The sequence below is a fragment of the Photinus pyralis genome, unplaced genomic scaffold (assembly GCF_008802855.1).
Source record: "Photinus pyralis isolate 1611_PpyrPB1 unplaced genomic scaffold, Ppyr1.3 Ppyr1.4_LG7, whole genome shotgun sequence".
In the NCBI taxonomy this organism is placed as follows: Eukaryota; Metazoa; Arthropoda; class Insecta; order Coleoptera; family Lampyridae; genus Photinus; species Photinus pyralis.
In genome coordinates, this window is record NW_022170738.1 from 42,793,664 (window position 1) to 42,813,798 (window position 20,135).

Here is a 20,135-nt window from a genome sequence, read left to right on the forward strand (position 1 = left end):
AAAGAATGTACTATACAATTTTATAACTAGTGATGTAACTTGATTTCCATTCTTCACCCTTCACTTCACATTGACTTATTTAATATAAAACGCAGTAAACAGGGTGTCACTATTCCCAATTTTCAGAAATAACCATTTTTTAGTAATAAACTAATTTTCGGATATTTCTCGTTGTCAAGCAACCTAAGCGACACAATTAATGCCCTCTGTTATTTCTAAAAAATATTCTGTAACACCCTGTAGATGGTAATGTGATAATATATTATGCTTCTCTGCTCACTCATATCTTTATTCAAATCTAAATGGTAGTGACATTGACATTGACTACAAGGTAAAGAATTAATACAAGTACATTGTTGCGATTTGATCTCTTTCAGACAGAACCCGAACAAGTATTTTAAGGTTCCATGAGCAGTAGGTGAAAGGCGTTGCTTTGTGAGTTTACGGAAGTAAAAACAAGTCATAAATTTGCATCTTTCTTTTCATCGCAATTAACTAATTGCATAAATTTAAACAGATATTATGGTAATAGTAACGGAGCAGCTAACTTACCTACTATTACACTTCACATAAAAAGTGCATAAACTTTCGCTTTTTTCCAACCTTTTAAATGAGAATCGCTTGATATTAAACTATTAAGCCCCTAAGTGGCGGTCGCCTTTTAACTAAATTAGGTACTTGCAACTTTCGCGAAAATTTATTAAAAGTACCGCCATTTACACAAACAATAATAACGTGGCCCATTTTAATTTTTCATGTGATTTGTACAAGTCTGGGCGTTAATTTAAAACGACTGGAAACAGTGACTTTCCATTATTCCTTCCTGTATCCGAACATTTTGGACGGTTAATTCACTTTTTAGCGCATTTCCACAAAAATAAAAAAAAATGCGCTATTGTGGCCACTTTGTCCGTCCGTCCGTCCTCTCGTTTTGCGACGCTACTAGTTCTTTATCTTAAGAGCTATTGTTCTACTTTTTTCGCTATTTGGTTCGTTATGGTGTCGAGTCTTGCACCAAGGAAGGAATTTTTTCTGTACCGCTTACAAAAAAAAGTTCAAGCTCTCTCTCAAAGGTTCTCTTCAATTTCCCTTCAATTGTCTCCTAAGTTTCTATCCATTTTTAGCGCATTTCCACAAAAATAAAAAAAAATGCGCTATTGTGGCCACTTTGTCCGTCCGTCCGTCCGTCCGCTAACTTTGCGACGCTACTAGTTTTTTATCTTAAGAGCTATTGTTCTACTTTTTTCGCTATTTGGTTCGTTATGGTGTCGAGTCTTGTACCAAGGAAGGAATTTTTTCTGTACCGCTTACAAAAAAAGTTATTGTAAAAAAAACAAAAAACCGTTTTTTACATGTTCCATAATTTTACACTTTTGCCGTTTATTAACGATCCTAGAGATCGTTTATAATTTTGCATTGCTATCTGTCGTCTGCCTGTTGGTCTCTCCGTCTGTTCCTTTGTCTGTCTGTCCCTCTATCTGTCCGTGTGAACGATAACTTTGTTTAGAAATGTTCGATCGCTTTTACATCTCCGTTAGTTATGAACTGAATTGCATGAAATTCAATATGGCATAGCTTTAGCCATATAATACGCAATGCCAAAAGTTGAATCGAATCGATTCAAAATTCACAGTGCCCTTTTCGCATCTCGACCATTTATAAACCGAATTGCAAACTTTTTAACTTATAAAAGTATTTGAATGAAATTTGATACATAGCCACTTGGAATAAATGAAAATCAAACGCCAGTTTCAAAATTTGGTTTTGCGCATGCGCAGTGCCAACTTTTTTATTTATGGAAGAATTTAAGCGAAATTTGATACATAGGCGCATGGAATAAAGGAAAATCTAACGCCAGTTTCAAAATTTGGTTTCGCGCATGCGCACTGTCAATTTTTTTATTTATGGAAGCATTTAAATGAAATTTGATACATAGGTGCTTGGAATAAAGGAAAATCTAGCGCCAGTTTCAAAATTTTATTTTGCGCATGCGCAGTGCCAACTTTTTTATATATGGAAGCATTTAAGTGAAATTTGATATTTAGGCGCTTGGAACAAAGGAAAATCTAACATTAGTTTCAAAATTTAGGTTTGCGCATGCGCAATTCCAACTTTCTTATTTAGAAAAGCATTGAAATGAAATTCTTCTCATAAACTGAACTTGAAGTAGCCCGTCAAAAATGGATTGCCCATGTGCAATTATCTTTCATATTTGTGGTCGGATTTTTACGATTTTAACAGAAGTTGCATCTTACAAATGGGAAATGAATGCAAGTGGAAATGCGCTTTATGTAAATCGTTTACGATTACTTTTTAACTTGTTAATTATAGCCACAAATAAATTGTTTTACGATCTGTTGTAGTTTTTCTCTAACCTTAGTCAATTTCGAATTTATAGTAGTCGTTTGGCCAACTTTGTCACTGCCATAATTAAAATTAAATGAATATTTTTAACGTACAAATGCATATAGTACATGAGCAGAATTCTCTTTCGGTATTACGTACAGAATAACACAACGAAGAAGACAATTTGTCTCTTTTCTTGGTCAATTTTTGTTGTTAAGGTTATATTATTTGTAACACAAGCTTACTTTTTTTTAAAAAAAGCAGATCCAACAAGTTTAATTAACATGAAAATCTACGACCACTAATTTCTCTAGATTACATTGTAGTTGGGATTTTAAAAAAAATTTCTGTGGCTAGCACAGATACCACCCGCCCACCTGCGCGATTCTGCCCTTTTATATCTAAGTTTACCAAATTTGGTTCCAGTCGACTCAGCCGGTTAGTCGGCGACGAATGAGAGTACAGGCGGATCGACAGACCGACATCATCGATATTTTGTTTGATTCGGATTCTCGGTGCTTCAAAACGTGTATTTCCTTCAAAAAAGTGGGGGTCATGTTTTCAATACCTCCCTTACCAACCATTTGAAAAATTTTAAAAATTCTTGAAACTATCTTGGTCAATTAAGGAGATCGACCCACAATAGAAAAGCAATTTCAACGGAACTACATATCTATGCACAATTCGAGTATTCCTTGTGGCTCCTTTAAACATAATTGAGCAAAGAAACAAAAATAGGTATTTAATTACTGCACAAAAATACAGCCCCGGCAATTACAGAACGCGAGTTTCCTTAACAATTCTTTAATAGAGAGGAACTACACTTCTATGTGTAAGTGGAGAATTACAACCCCATCAATAGAAAAGTACTACATCAAAGCGGGGTTAATTTACAAATTTTTTCATTTCAAAACAGATGAAAATCTTTCATACCACCCCACAGGCCACAACACGCCAGTAACAGAGCGAATTCCTTTAAAAATTTCTTCACTTCAACGTTGGGGCGGATTTCGCGAGTAATGTAATCAACCACAAAAGTACAATATATGGTGCGCCATCGTTATTGCAGGTGCCGAAGCAAAATAAAACGTCCTCATGGCGAAATTTACGTAACAATAAGTTGTCAGAATGAGACGATCGTTGCAACCGCCCTTGTTTTCCCCAATATGGTGCTTGTTATCGCCAGACATGTTCGCTATGAAGCGGTGTATGTGTAAACTTTTCTATGTGTAATAAAATACAAGTTCAAGACGGTAAAGTGACCACCTGTTAGACTATGGATGTACGAGTAATGCCGAATTCCTCTAAAAATCACTTAATTCCAAAATGGATAATAAGACGGTTGTTTGGGGATTCATTAAATCAAGAACAAGATGCATTAAAAGAGATACCACCCTCACAATTAAAGATTGGTTTTATGTATTAGACAATTCCTTTAAAAATCACTTAAATTCAAAGCGGGAACGGATTTCATTTTAATTAGGGGGTTGTTTGTGAATCCATTAAATGCAATCCACTACAAAAAAACAATAATATTTAGTGCGCCATAAAGCTACCACTCCCGCAATAGAAGATTAATGTGTCTGTAGTAGCGAAGTCATTTACAAATTACTTAAATCCAAGTCGAGAATGGATATTATTTTTAAGCATATGTAATTAGAGGGTTGTTTGTGAATCCATTAAATGTTGCCAATTACAAAAACAAAAATATTTGATGGACCAATTGAAGATTACTATGTATGTGGTTGTATATTGTGAATGCCTTTATATATTACTTAATCCAAAATCGGGAAGGCTTAATTAAAGGGTTGTTCTTCAGTCCATTAAACGTAATCAAACGCAAAAATCAAAATATGTAATGCACCGCAAATGTTACTATCCCCGCAATTGACAATTTTGTATATGTAATAGCGAGTTCCATTAAGAACTAATTCAATTCAAAATGGGCGACTTCACCTTTAAGCGTAATTAGAGTGGTGTTTGTAAATCCTTTAATGTAATCAATCTCAAAAACAAATATACTCAGTGCAATGAATATCCACTTCATAGTAATCCATCTACATTTTTTTCTTGGTGTTTGATGCTTATGAAATTAGGAGCATATAATTGTGTATGTGTATATGCCCTCCTAAACCTTGAAATGATTAGTTGAAAACTTTTTATAATGCACCACATAAGATACATATGCAATAGCAAATTGGGTAATTTGAAAACAGGAAGGGATTTTATTTTTTACCATAGTTAGAGGGTTGAATACTTTAATTTTAATCTCTGAAACGATAAGAGATTGGGTACCAATTGAATTCGAGAAAAGTTGCATCTTTTAGAGTGGATTTATGATGGAAGTCAATATAATGTCAAATGCTAATTTTAAAGCTATACAAAGAATAATAGTTCACAGCTGCAAAATCATAGGTTACATGAAAACATTCAAAGTGTCATTTCCAAAAGAATATTTAAATTCCGAGCTTCAACTTTTCCATGTTAATCTGCGATTTTACCATTAAGTGTAACTCAATGGATTTTACACCCTTAAAGTAGGTAGGTACTGAGGTAAATTTTTAAGCAATAGTATGTAGATTAGATGTTGGCACATAAGTACTTTAATAATACCAAGACCTACTATTGTTCTCATTTACAATAATGAAACGATATAGTGTAACATAATTTACTTATCATTTGCAATCTATACCATGGCGAGACATATTCGATATCACTAACATTGAAGGTAAAGTTGCCTTTATTGAGGAAAATATTACCACCTTACTAAATATACACGCTCCATTTAAATTATCTCGCATAAAAACCAATCTCTCCGTGGTTGACAGATACCATACAGCTATAAAGATGAAAGAGCCCGGTTCTGCATTCACCAAATTCAGAAAAACAAAGTTAGAACGGCATTGGCCGTTTTACAAACAAATGCGTAACAATATCACCATAGCGATACGGCGTGAAAAAAAAGCTCATTTTGACCATTTGTACGCATCCACCGATTCCAAAGCAATGTGGCGAGAATTTCAAAAACTTGTTTGTTCGAGGAATCTGCAAAAAAGTGTTCCCGATCATTTATCTAATCCTGACGAATTTAATAAGCATTTCTTAAATACCATACATAATACCTTATTTAACAATCTAGCTCAAAGGAATTTTTATTTACAAAATACTAAGTCTGCATCTATTCCACCCTTTAGTTTTCATTAACATCCGAGCACGAAGTATATGATATAATTAGACATTTAAAATCTACAGCATTTTTGTTTGGCGCACTAGGTATTTCTAGCTCAGTGGATTGTCATCCCACTACCTAAAAAGCCGTCACCGTCAGATCCATAGGATTACAGGCCGATTAGTATACTGCCCACCTTATCTAAAATTATTGAAAAGATCGTCGACAAGCAAATTAGAAAGCATTTGGAAAGTAATGATTTAATTCCAGATATACAGTCTGGCTTCAGGACCAAGCACAGTTGCTGTGTCATTTGACATTTGAACGTGTCATCAAAGGTGTACCACAAGGGTCTATTTTAGGACCGCTATTATTTATTACATACACCTCAAGTTTGGTAACTAGCCTTCAGCACGCACATTTACATTTGTACGCCGATGACACTCAAATTTATTATTCGTTTCGTCCTTCTGGTGTGGAAAATATCTGCCAGTATCTAAATTCTGATTTAAATTCTTTGTATTCGACCTTTTCTGCACATAATCAAATAATAATTTTCAAAGATAATTCTCTAAAATCGAAAAATCCAAAACAATTTAAACGCATGTGCAAGCCGATCATGCTGGAAGCTGAGGTATAGTGGTCAGGTAGTGTGCTAAAATCGTAGAGGTTACAATGTTACTGTTGATAAACTTTATGTTTTAATTGTTATTATACTTTTTTTTTTCTTGTTACATGACGCATACAACTAAATTTATAGCACTATGTGATCATTTAAACAATCATTATTCATTAATCATTATAGGTTGAGTGGAAGAGCAGCGAGTAATTTTTATTACAAGTTGAACTCCGCCCTTTGAGCTGTAATTATTACTATCACTTTCCTTTCGATATTTTGTAGCTGCTACTCAATACAGGCATTATTATAACAAACAATTCCTCGCATTTCCCAACTTTGGGGAGTTGCGACCCCACGGACTCGAGTAATTGGAGAGTGGCTAGTCCAACCTCTCTCCAATTCTACCCCGAACCACTTCTGCATCGTACCCTCCAGAATTGGTTATTAGCTTTGTTTCTACTATTACTACTACTACTATTCTACTACTCTATCTCCTTTACATAAGTGATTATGTAAAGGAGACGGACGGACGGACAAAACGCAAACAATAGCACATTTTTTTTAATTCCTCAAAAAATGCGCCGAACAATAAACAATTTTTCTTATTCTTCATACCAAAGTACACCTGTTACATGAAAAATTTTATTTGTTTCAATAACCAAAATATTTAACAATAAATACATTATCCACCTATGACTTTTTTGAAAGTGTCACTTCAATTGTGAATAGGTACGTAGGGTTTTTATCTCCTGCCGTTTGTGTCCCAGGATAAAACACCTATACTTTCCGGGTCCTTTGTCATAAACAACTCGTTTAAAGCTCATATTAAGCTTGATAATAAAAATTTATGAATTTGCCCATCATTCTCGGCTTCCGTAATGGCAATTAATCCATAGATTCAGTGCCAATTATTATAAAAATCGAATTAACCGGGAGAGTACTCGAGCGAGCGTAGTTTGCTACCCCCTTATTCGTCTTTTGATTAATTTTAATATAATCTAGCAAGCGCTAGTTTCGACATTTGCGATTTCGAGACAAATCAAATTAGTGCGGACCGCAACGTATTGAAATTCGCAACGAAAATTACCAACTAACGAGTGACGATTTTTTGCACGCGCGCGGATTGTACGTACTTCTACTTTGTGCAAATTACTTACATTAATATAAACTATACGTCCTCGTCGGGACAATTGTGCTACTTTTACATTTATTACGTTACGTTTTTTGATGGCCAATTATAATATTATTAAATAGATTAAATTCACCTAGCACGCCTTTGTTCCCATTAGCTAAATTTTTGCATATAACGTTTGCACTTGCAATTGCTCTTCCAAATTCATACAATAATGATTACCAGAGGGGTGACATTCCTGTAACTGGGAATTTTGAAACGTTAGTAGAAATTTCAAAACCTTCGACTGCAAATAGTTCCGCTAGCTGCTCTTTAGCAATATTTTTTAACATCGAGACCGACCTAATGTCGCCATAGTTTTTTTGTGGTTATAAAAGTAATCTAATTGAGTATTTTGATGACCAAGAATGAAACAGATCTTTTACATTATCTTACCAGCACATGACATCACACTGTAGGTATATCTAACTAAAAAAAAAACTGGAATTTAGATTGGTCATTTGGAAACCAAGAATCAACCCCATTTTCCTTTTTGGAAAAATGCCTATTTTTGTTATTGTACCATGTGTCCTTTTCGGTTCAGGCCGACTTCAACAACTACAAGTATTGTGACCAATTTTGCCTCTTCAAAAAATAGTTGAAAATTGTAAATATAAAAAGCTCTATACTTTAAACCAAACCATTAATCAATAATATGATTACCACAGACTATATCATTAAAAAAGCATTGCATTAAAGTTTAAATTATTTTTATATGTACATTATTATTACATTGTGCCCTACAATTTTGGTCCATATCGTACAACATGATACGAATTGTTAACGTGTTTTTTCTTGTAACTAAGCTAAGTATTCGCTATTGTTAAAATATTGAGTACAATTTGCATAATACAGAAGTTAAGTGTAGGCAGTTACATTGGCTGACTACATCTGAATAATTATTCTCATTACCTAATTACCTACTAATGCACATTACTAGTTGTATGAAATTTTCCCACTTACAATTACTGTTTTGATGCATCTGAATGTAATAATAAATGATGTGAGATTTTATGGCTATTAGTACTTTCAATCGCAAAGGAAATTGTTTGTGTAAAAAAGACACATTTTAAACCTCTTATTCTCCATTATGATCTGTATACGAGGATGATTAGACGCAACGTGAGACTCAAAATTGGCACAATATCTTTTTGTTAGTGCCGTGATCTTCAAAGTGTGTCCTCGTCTTTATTAGACAAATTTCTTTTCGGCAAGGAATAGGCATATACATATACTTAGGAAACTAGTATTTGTGTGGACTTATACCCTTACCTTATGAGTTGTAGGTTCAGAAAATATGAAATCAATTCTTTTATTTGAGGATTCTTCGACCCAGCAAATCTGGTTATAATCGGTTCTTCCTTTTATAGGGAACCCCCTCTAAATATGAGAAAAATTAATTGCAATTTGAATTCCTTCGGGTGTGGCCTTGTTGCATCCCAAAAATAGAATTCTTACCATTATTTATTCCTTTAAAATGCGTCCTATTTTTAAAATGTGTAAATAAATGCATTTAAAAAGGTTAGTGACACTTGGAAATCACCCCTAAAAATCGCGGGAAAAATTGTAACTTGAATACATTCATTATAAATTGAGATATCTTAAATTGAAAGAAAATTATACGATACACGGGTTCGTGTGAAGATGATCGTAGAGATTTAAATTCAAATTAGAGATTAGAGTGACCTAGATTAAAGCGTAAGGTGAACTATAAAATACACAATTTGTATACATGACCTTAAATGTTAATGTGATCTTTTATTGTAGCTGTTTTTATCAGCTTATTTGTTTGTTTTTGTAGTTTACTTTATCTTTATTTTTGTTACCTTCTCTTCTCCACAAGTGATAAACTGTGACAATTCACATTATCCGTTTTTGCAATCAACAGTGCGCAGAAATTGTTAAATGTTGATTGATAGGTCATTTGTTGCGTATCAGCGATTACAGGGTGGATTTTTAAATTTGGACACCCTGTATATTATATTGTTTTAGTGAGAACAACGTAGACAAACCATAGTGTATGGTATAGGATTTTAATTTCATAGAAAGAAATCTTCGATAAATTTCTCTAATAATTTCATAATTCACTTGTCCATTCCTACCAGCTTTCTTGCACAACAAAAAATTAGAAAATTGAGCTTTACTTGTTTAATATAAAAATTAAAAGAGTTAAACCAGATACATTCGGGTTTTAATTTAGTAACTTTGCTTCAATTTAACCAGCATCTTATCCCAAGACCGCGGCAGTCATGGTGAATTCAGAATTGCAAGAAATAGACACCCTGTATAAGAAAGGACGCCTCTCTTCTTAAAATCTTGCAGTATCTTTACCATACAATTATTTAAAAATATTTTTTGCATTTTATTGTGCAGTTATATTGGAAACAATACATGTTTTTTATACCTTCACTCATATATTTTTAAACTTTCTTGGAATCTCTTTGAAATATTGAAATCTTCCTATAACATTTATTATTTTAAAATGTTGTTATAATCACGAAGTGAGATTTTCTTGAATTTTTCGTATAACCTGTACGGGACTTTCAGCCCTCCGAAAGCATATGCTCCATGGCGAATTCCTTGGGGGAGAATACTCTGATGTCGGATATTTCATTATTATTCTGGATTTAAAGTGATTGTTGGGGAAAAAACTTCCGTTGCTTTTACATACCTTATTAAGAGCTGTGCTCAACAACAACTGCAATCATATTGAAGTAAACGAGAGCACACCCTTGTTCGTACCCCACAGGAATTGTAACGGTAGCCGTAGCCCTAAATTTGGTTTCGACGTTTCTGTGATAGAGTTAGGAAATTTGTTAGTGGAATTATAAGCGAGCATTTGAGAATTCTCCCGTTTGCATCTTTCATTGTCTATAGAGCATTGTTTTCTTAGTGGATTTCAGATGTCTGGAGACGAGTGTGCCGGGGATTTGGATCATATTCAGTTATTATTAGGGCTATTTGATTACAACTGCCAATTCAGCATAAGCTCATTTCGGCATCGTGGAAACTGGTCAAATTTAGGAATGATTTAGTACCTAAGTTTTATTTATTTGTATGGTGGGAATTAAGCAAACGAATTAACGATTAAAAATGGCTATTTATGTTAATAAATATATAAATAATATAAATATGGCTGTAGGTAAGAAGGTGACTGTTACCGCAAAGGCTTGCAATCGATGCCCCCTTTTACTACTAGACGGATCATGTCTCTCAGTGAAAAATTACAAAAATAGGATAATTTTTCAACAATTGCACATAAAAAAAGAAAATTAGGAAGATTTTTACCAAAAAATTAAAATTAAAGAATTTAAAAAGGTTTTAAAAAATATTCGAGGAATTAAGACAATAAAAACATTGGGAAAATGCATGAATGCAACAATTTTCCACAATGTATGGACAATGGACAGTGGAACTTTTAGTAAGAAAAATTAAAAATGAAAAAAATTTTAAAATCAGAAAAATTAAAAATTGTAACTAATTTAAACAAGGAAAGGTTAGAAGAGGATTTAAAAAATTGTATAATTGTAAAATGTTTCGGGTTATTTTGAAAAATTGAGAAAATGAAAAAAACAACAAATGGGCACAAAGAGAAGAGATTTAAAAAAATCACAAAAACCCGAAGAAGGCGTTAAAAAAAATTCCAAAAAGCATTTGGAGACTTTTAGTAACTAAAGTTTAGAACTCATTTTGTCATTTTGAAGTAAAAATTAGAAATAAATGTGGGATGGTCATGGTGTAGGCTCCAAGTTACAAGCCAAACTATCGTCTCGATCTTCTACGATCTTTACGAAAATGTCCTTCCCCTACCCCTAGTTTCTCTTTCCCAATAGTAAACCGTCATTTCAAAGTGTGTATGAATTCTTCTTCATCGACTTCATCTGACATTTTAATAATAGTTTCGCATCTCCTTTGATTAATCAGATAAAAGCCATAATTCCTAGAGTATTAGGTGAGATTTGGTACAGGTAAATGGTACGTGAAGAGGAGAGTTTTCGCATATTTTTCTCTTTCCGCCCACTTCCGGTTTCGCCGGAAATGGTCCAATCTTTAAATGGAACACCCTATATATTTTTACATGTTTGGATTTCTGAGACAATTCTGAATCAGAATGTGACCTTTTCAAAAGTCTTCTTGATATTAAAAGCTGACTTCAATGCATTTATTTCTAAAAATACTGTCTTAAGTTGAATTACGACCCTTAAATATACCTCTTGTGGCCATTATAGCTAGGAAAAGTCAAATTCTATTCCAATGCATCTTATTCAAGAGGTAGGTAGATGAAGATTGTCAACCCATTATGAAATTTTAATGTGATTAAATTGAGTTAAACTAAACTTCCGCCCGATTAATACACTCTGACCAAAATTACGAATTATAGAAGGCAATCTAACTGTAGTCTCAGTCTCAGTTTAAATAAGGAAGCTATTCTCTATGAAACTATTTTCTTTTGTTCAACTTGAGTTTTAAAGGATGAGGGTGTTGCATATTCATTCTAATAATATTATGTTACGTGTAGTGTAGGATAAACCATTGGATACGAGATAAAATCTCACTTTTAACGTAGTTGATTTAGCTTAGCATTGAATGAAGGTAAAATTTACAACGCGTAAATTTATAGGGATTAGATTCGGTATTTTCTCATTAATTTCATCTAAATCCCTCATGCCCAAAAAATTATTCACGCCAGTAAATCCTCGTTTTGAAATTTCGGCCCTAGCTATTCTACCTATATTCCCTTTTACCTGAAAAGGTTTACCACCGGCTACCTGCGCCCATTTCAATAAATTACTTCAAACACTTACCTTCCTCGTACGCCGTACAGTCTGATAACTAATTCTTCTAAATCACTCGGCAACACAAATTTTTACAGGTGAATAGAAATGTCACGAACGGTGGCCTTTTTGACAATGACCGATGATATTGAACTAATCGCAATAAACGATGCTCATGAACAATAACAAAGAGTAATGGATATGTTTTTTTCAAACAATTGTACCAGAGGCAAGGTTAAATATTAATCATATAAAAATCAAGCATTAAAATCTCCACATTCGATCAGAAACTGAAACTATTGTTCGTGGTGTCGTTTGTTAATAATACATAATTGCAGATTCAATCCCATTAGTTTTTTTTGTACGCCGTCTTCAAATTCGTACGGTAATTATATTGCACAGACAGACCTATTAATACTTCGTATAAAACTGCTTTAAAAGTATTTAAAATTGCGTTGAAAATGCGCGGAAGCTGCTGGTACTTTACAATCGCTATTTAGAAGTAGTTAATCCATTATTCAACTTGTATGAATTATAATAAAATAAGTGAAATGTTTAATGATATTTTAACTGCTACAAAACTACTCATCTAATTCGCAATTGGCCCACAAATTTATTTCTTCCGTCTTATAGGAAAGTTAATTGTGCTTTCAAGAGAGTTATAGAGACCTCAACATGCACGCCTGGAGTAGGAAAAAGTGCATTAAATTAATAAAAAAAATATTAAAATGTCCAAGGGGAGGAAGATCAAATGTTTGCAGGCCCACTACTTTAAGAACAATGGCCGAAGTAAACTTCGGTGAAAGCAAAAACGGTAGTTACGTTTTTATTCGACCTATTATATCATTATTTAATTAGTTTTACCATATTACCATCTTTATTTATTACGATAAAATTTACGTAAACTGTATGAGTATATTATGAATCAAAAACTTAAAACCGGCTTTCATCAACTTTCCATTTCACGAAGTTAAGTGAATTAGTTTAATGCGTCTAAATTGCGTATCATGAAAATTTCTTCATTGTGTAGGTACCATTATTAAAATTGGCGAGAATTGTATTGCGTTCCCAAAAATTATTTATAATTGTTTAACGGGATTACCGACAAGTTTCATCAATGAAAAACACTGAAACTTGTGATTTATTTACTAATTATATGTGATAATTAAGGTTTCAGTGAATTAGTGTGTGGTAACAGATTATAAATGTATACGCACTTCGATGTGGTTTGCTCAATCAGTTCAGTACACGTGAACACTCCTTGTATGGATAAGATATGCACATATAATGTAACAACAAATTCCAACATGAAATATTTATACAGAGGGTACTACAGATCCATTCCATTCGATTAATACTGCGTATTGTTATAAGTGCTTCACATCCAACATTTCTAGACGATAACTATAGTTATTTTGATAGATCTATATTGTTATTAAAAATATTAGAAATTGAAATTCATTAGTCATTAGTTTCAACAATGCCATTAGAGAATTGGACTCAAAATTCGTCCTCGGAATGGATTTGAATCCTGATTTGAATAGATTCAAGATTGTTACACGCATTTACCTTCTGGGCCTCTCTTGCAGCTCCTTCAGCCCGCCCCTTATAAAGATTGGCAAGTTATCCCGCACTGGGGGCAAACTTTAGGGTGCTGGCGACTGATCTTAATCTTGACTATGTTTGACGGGAACTCCCCCAGCATCATTTTTTCTACAAAGGATGTGGCGAGTGGTCCCGTCATCTGCATGTCAATCCAATTATAGTGCCCTAGAGATAGTATAACCTTCCTTTTTTACCAAAAATCGACTACACCAAAATTTCTCGGGAAAACACTTTTTCTTATTAATTTGGGTGCGTAGAATCCAAATCAATTCGTACTTTTTCGATCAGACTTCTCAATCAAAAGTTATAGACTAGAAACCAATTTCGAAAAAAAATTCAAAGGGCTGTAACTTTTGAACTAGTAGCCCAATCTTGGAACTGTTTGAAATTATGGATTCTACAGGCCACATTCTATAAGAAAATTTTTTTTCCGGGTCGATCTGAGACAATTTTTTTTCGGGGCTCAAAAAAAGGCAGTGTATAACCTTCCTTTTTTACCAAAAATCGACTACACCAAAATTTCTCGGGAAAACACTTTTTCTTATTAATTTGGGTGCGTAGAATCCAAACAATTCGTACTTTTTCGATCAGACTTCTCAATCAAAAGTTATAGACTAGAAACCAATTTCGAAAAAAAATTCAAAGGGCTGTAACTTTTGAACTAGTAGCCCAATCTTGGAACTGTTTGAAATTATGGATTCTACAGGCCACATTCTATAAGAAAAAAATTTTTTTCCGGGTCGATCTGAGACAATTTTTTTTCGGGGCTCAAAAAAAGGCAGTGTATAACCTTCCTTTTTTACCAAAAATCGACTGCCAAAATTTCTCCGGAAAACACTTTTTCTTATTAGTTTGGATGCGTACTTTAAAATGTTTTTGTGGTGCACCTCAGAGCCCCCCCCCCCCTACACTAATACTTTAATGGCCCGTACCCTATGCAATTCCACCTGGCCCGTAAGTACCCAGTCCGCCTCTGGAGATAACCCTATGAGGAATGTAGTTATTGGTGAAGGTTCCGGGGTGAATTTCATGTATGAAATAGATAGAAATGTAATGTGCATTAACCGTACAATAAGTATCGAAAGTAACATTTCTTTTCAAGCAATATAATAAATCAATAATAACAACAAAGCGGCTCATTAGAGAATTTTTCGTTCGGAGACATTAAAATCCTTATTCATGAATAAATTTCGTTGGAAAATCATCAAAACCGTTTAAATTTATGCAAATTTTCACATCTTATTGTAAAGCGTAAGAAGCTGTTCTGATTCATGATCAAATTCGCTGTGTTTTCCTCCAATTAAATGTTCATAGTGTTCGCTTGATGCTTTATCGAATGGACCTTCTCGCCCTTCTTCTTCTGTGTCTACTTAGAAGCGGCGAATAAGAAGCTTTATAGTATATTATTTACCAAGTTCAACTTATTTTCTTATATTTCCCTGGGAAACGACTATAAAATGTACCATTTTTAGTTCCGATCAAATTCACCCTAAAAGAATATAAAAATATGCCGACATTTCGAAATAATAAATAATTTCGGATTTGTAGGTTTATCAGGTTTTGAAAAATCGAAGACAATGAAGAAGTTTCCAGTTTTTTATTGTAAATTAAATAAATATACAGGGTGGCAATTTGAAAACATACCACCCCCCATATCTTAGTAAATAAACGAGATGTTTTAAAAAATCAAAATCCGTTTCGGTAATTTGGAGGGTGAATCACAATGACATAGTTGGTGATGTACCCCCTCCAACCCCCTGCGCCCCAGCCACCCCATATTAGTTTATTTTTTGATTTGCACGATAATTACTAACCTAAATGTAATGCTATTTGGTATGGTTGGAAAGCATTTTTTCAGAGCTTTCCAACGACGTATCACATATGGGGGGTCCCTATTTAAGATATAAAAGTTGGGGTGGCTGGGCCGCAGGGGGTTGGGTGGAGTGCGTCGCCAACTATGTCATTGTGATTCACCCTCCGAATTACCGAAACGGATTTTGATTTTTTTAAATATCTCGTTTATTTACTAAGACATGGGGGTGGTAAGTTTTCAAATTGCCACCCTGTGTATAAAAATACCAAAGAATCTTTAAAATACCTCCACAAAATTAGAGACATTTAAGTTGCGCTTGGAAAAAAATTTCCTTTCAGCGTGTGACGTCACTTGACCTATTGACATACGATGCTTAATCGTTCGCATCAACATAATCCATTGGACTTATTTAATTTTCAAAAAATAAGTTGTGATTTCTAGGTACACAATTTTATTAAGATCGGAACTTGATCGCATCCCCAACCATCTTGATAAAATTCTGGAAAAGAAAGGTAGTATAGATAAACCCCGAAGTCCATATGTGGTGTGCGAGTAAAGTTTTATCGTACACAGAAACTGTACTGGAATAATTTATTCTCCGGATTATAGAAGTTCTCCCGTATTGAGTATAACATTCTTTACCTTTACCTTTAATCTAATAGTATTTCTAAACGATGAACTGTTTATTTTTAGCGAATTTTCCAACTCATGTTGGAAGATGCTATTATGGCCACTTTCTTCGTCCGTCCGTCCGAGGACATATCTACTCCTTATTTATGGAGATATTTTTGTGAAATTTTAACAACAGATGCTTCTAGTACAGACAAGCAAATTGCATATTGTAAAAATCAGATGTGTACATGCGCAAACTGTGCAATGACAACCATTTTATATTTATTGATATTTTTTTGAAATTTTAACAACAAATTCTTATAGTAAAGGCAAACATATCGCATATTTTAAACATCGGGTGTGTCCACCATGCGCAAACTGCGCTGTGCTAAGTTTCATTTTTATAAGAATATTTATACCATAACTAGTTTCCTAATGCACTAAAGTTACTCGCCTTACTCGCCTTTTTTAGCGCATTTCCACAAAAATAAAAAAAATGCGCTATTGTGGCCACTTTGTCCGTCCGTCCGTCCGTCCGCTCGTTTTGCGACGCTACTAGTTCTTTATCTTAAGAGATATTGTTCTACTTTTTTCGCTATTTGGTTCGTTATAGTGTCGAGTCTTGTACCAAGGAAGGAATTTTTTCTGTACCGCTTACAAAAAAAGTTATTGTAAAAAAAACAAAAAACCGTTTTTTACATGTTCCATAATTTTACACTTTTGCCGTTTATTAACGATCCTAGAGATTGTTTATAATTTTGCATTGCTATCTGTCGCCTGCCGGTTGGTCTCTCCGTCTGTTCCTTTGTCTGTCTGTCCATCTATCTGTCCGTGTGAACGATAACTGTTTAGAAATGTTCGATCGCTTTTACATCTCCGTTAGTTATGAACTGAATTGCATGAAATTCAAATTGGGCATAGCTTTAGCCATATAATACGCAATGCCAAAAGTTAAATCGAATCGATTCAAAATTCACAGTGCCCTTTTCGCATCTCGACCATTTATAAACCGAATTGCAAACTTTTTTACTTATAAAAGTTTTTGAATGAAATTTGATACATAGGCACTTGGAATAAAGGAAAATCTAGCGCCAGTTTCAAAATTTTGTTTTGCGCATGCGCAGTGCCAACTTTTTTATCTATGGAACCATTTAAGTGAAATTTGATACTTAGGCGCTTGGAACAAAGGAAAATCTAACAGTAGTTTTAAAATTTAGGTTTGCGCATGCGCAGTTCCAACTTTCTTATTTAGAAAAGCACTGAAATGAAATTCTTCTCATAAACTGAAATTGAAGTAGCACGTCAAAAATGGATTGCCCATGTGCAACGCTATCTTTCATATTTGTGGCCGGATTTTTACGATTTTAACAGAAGTTGCATCTTACAAATGGGAAATGAATGCAAGTGGAAATGCGCTTTATGTAAATCGTTTACGATTACTTTTTAACTTGTTTTATTTTATATTAGATATTCTTACGGCCACTGTCACGGATTTTGTTAAGACATATTCGCTAACGTGATTCTATAATATTTACAAAAATTATACTATTATTTTGCCACGCAATTTTCCGTTAGATGTTACAAAAAAGGAACACACAACACAGTAAAACTGTACAACTGTGTGCGATTAGAGTGGGTGATTTTTTTAACGTAGCTCTGAAGTTGTTTGTTGTGGGACCAAGTAAAACTCGACAATCGTCTTCCACCATTAATCTTTAAAAAAGGCTTGCATGCATTACATTATATACATTAGTGCTAGCCTACAAGATTTTGCGCCAACCATGACCTTATTAGGCTTTTTCTAAGTTAGGTGCACTATTGCAGCATCCCTTCTCTGGTCTGTGCATCCTAGGTTTTAACTACTTTTTGAATTCGGTAGCTTATAACTCTGGAACCTGAGCCAAGAAAACTCTTGGTGAATTATCTGCACACGGTACAAACCGTGTGTGTCACTTTGTACATATATACTTTTAGCGAATTTTGCCAAAAAATTGGGACCCTTCGTTTGTCCGTTTTTCCTTATAGATCTTACAATGAAAGATCGATTTGGTAAATCCATAGGTCCTTATAATATGCCAATAAAGGGGATATATTAAAGGGACTACAGCAAGTTTTAGAAATACGGAAATATCAAACAATAACTGACCATGTAAACACACTTCACACGTAATATTCACTTTCTCCGATTCTCCCCCAAGTTTGACGTAATCAGGTATTTCCATACGTTTTAGCGCCTCGTAAAAAATTCGCATAAGAAATTTAATTGTTAATCCGATTAATATTTATTCAATTAGTTTTTATAATTTAATAGCAACATTATATAACGTCAATCCAATTCTAATTACCCACGCTCGTTGGAAATGCTTACATCAATATTAAAGTTGGAATCATTGACATTTATTAGGGTGTTTTAATGAAAAGAAATTGTCTTAACAACTCTAATTACGGAAATCAACATAATTAGACACCGAACTGTAATACCTATAAACTCCGCTTTCCAGTTAGCTAAAGGTCCTTTTCCTTCCACGTTTAACTGAATTTTCTTTTTAGAGGGTAATTTATTCCGAATATAAGTAGATAAGATCTTTGGTTTATGTAGATTGTTGTCTAACTGTACCTACAGAGAAAGTCTTTAAAACTTATGGCTGATAGTAACAATTTTTATAAAGTGTTTCCGGCGTCTCAAGACTGACTTTGATTTGTATCAAAATCCCACAAATCAAAAAATTAAATTCTGTGAGTATTATTGCTCTGTATCGCGAGAATTATTACCCTAACCCTTATAACCTTGTAACAAAGCGATTACGAAGAGGAGCTTTATTAATCGTAGCTTATGGTTATTATGTGCTACATCCAAGGTACAATACGAAAAGTAGGGCATCACGTGCCCTTATGGCGTCACTGCGTCGACGGAATTGGGACGCTCTTACACCCCAAGAGAAATAAAGCTTTTGTGCGGAGTTTTTTCGTGTCTTCGATATTTTCTTGTTGTTTTCGTTTTGATGAATTATTATCTGATGTCGGTAACATCCTATTACTCATGGCTTGACTGTACGAGGGATGTTTTGCACATAACACAGCGCTAAAACGCTCCATTTTCGTTGGACCTTCAAATTGTATTTTTGTTTAACAAAATATCTGTTACGCTTTGTAACCGAGATGCCGAATAGGGCACTCACAAAAATTGATTATAAGACGGCCTTTATAGGGACGGAGGATAGGATAACATAACAATGCACCCGAAACACAAAGAACAGCCACTTTAAGTAGAAATCTAAACCGTAAACATCTTCAGTCTAGAAGTTACATCTAATATTATATTACCCTCCATTTCGTTTTAGGTATAGTTGACGTGTTTTCGTGTTAGATACTCATTGTTCCTTTCCAAGATTCTAAACAAGAAGCAGTAAACGTTTATATAAACAAAGGAATTCCGGTGATAAAAAGTTTGCGGGCATAGGAAAAAGGTGTTATTTTATGAGCCAATGACCATGACGCTTCAACCCCAAGGGCGTCCCAACTGTCGCGACGCTAGACGTCATTCACCTGGATGTTCATATGCCCTTATTTTATTATTAGCGACTTTATGCAAAGTTAATGGTGATTTATCAGAAAAATTGTATGTTACCATTTCCAAGTAAACGCTCATTAGTACTTATTACCATAAATTAGGCAGTTTTATAACAAAGTATTTTTCCGCCACCTCTTGAAGGGTCTAAAGGCAACGGACTTCTATTACAACCCTATCACGGTAACATACTAAAAATGAACGAACCACCATTAATAACCTTCAAAAAGAAAAGTTTTTATCGAGACTATAAAAATGAAAATATAGCGTGCATTCCGTGACGATGTTAAATTTATAGGGGCCAGTGCGATACCACCTTAACCCCCTTTATTTATTATTTATAAACATTTAGATCGCGCAATTGGCAAAACCTGTGGTTAGTTATTCGAACTAAGAGACGAGGGTGGTGTGAATAATTTCGCGACGGTCGCGTATAAAGTGACAGGATAACTTATCA

General features: G+C 34.1%; 1 long non-coding RNA gene across 1 annotated transcript in view; it reads left to right on the top strand.

Annotated features, from left to right (window-relative positions):
* LOC116176632 overlaps positions 1-20,135 on the top strand; it is an 85,185-nt gene that overhangs the window by 52,786 nt on the left and 12,264 nt on the right. The window lies entirely within an intron of this gene.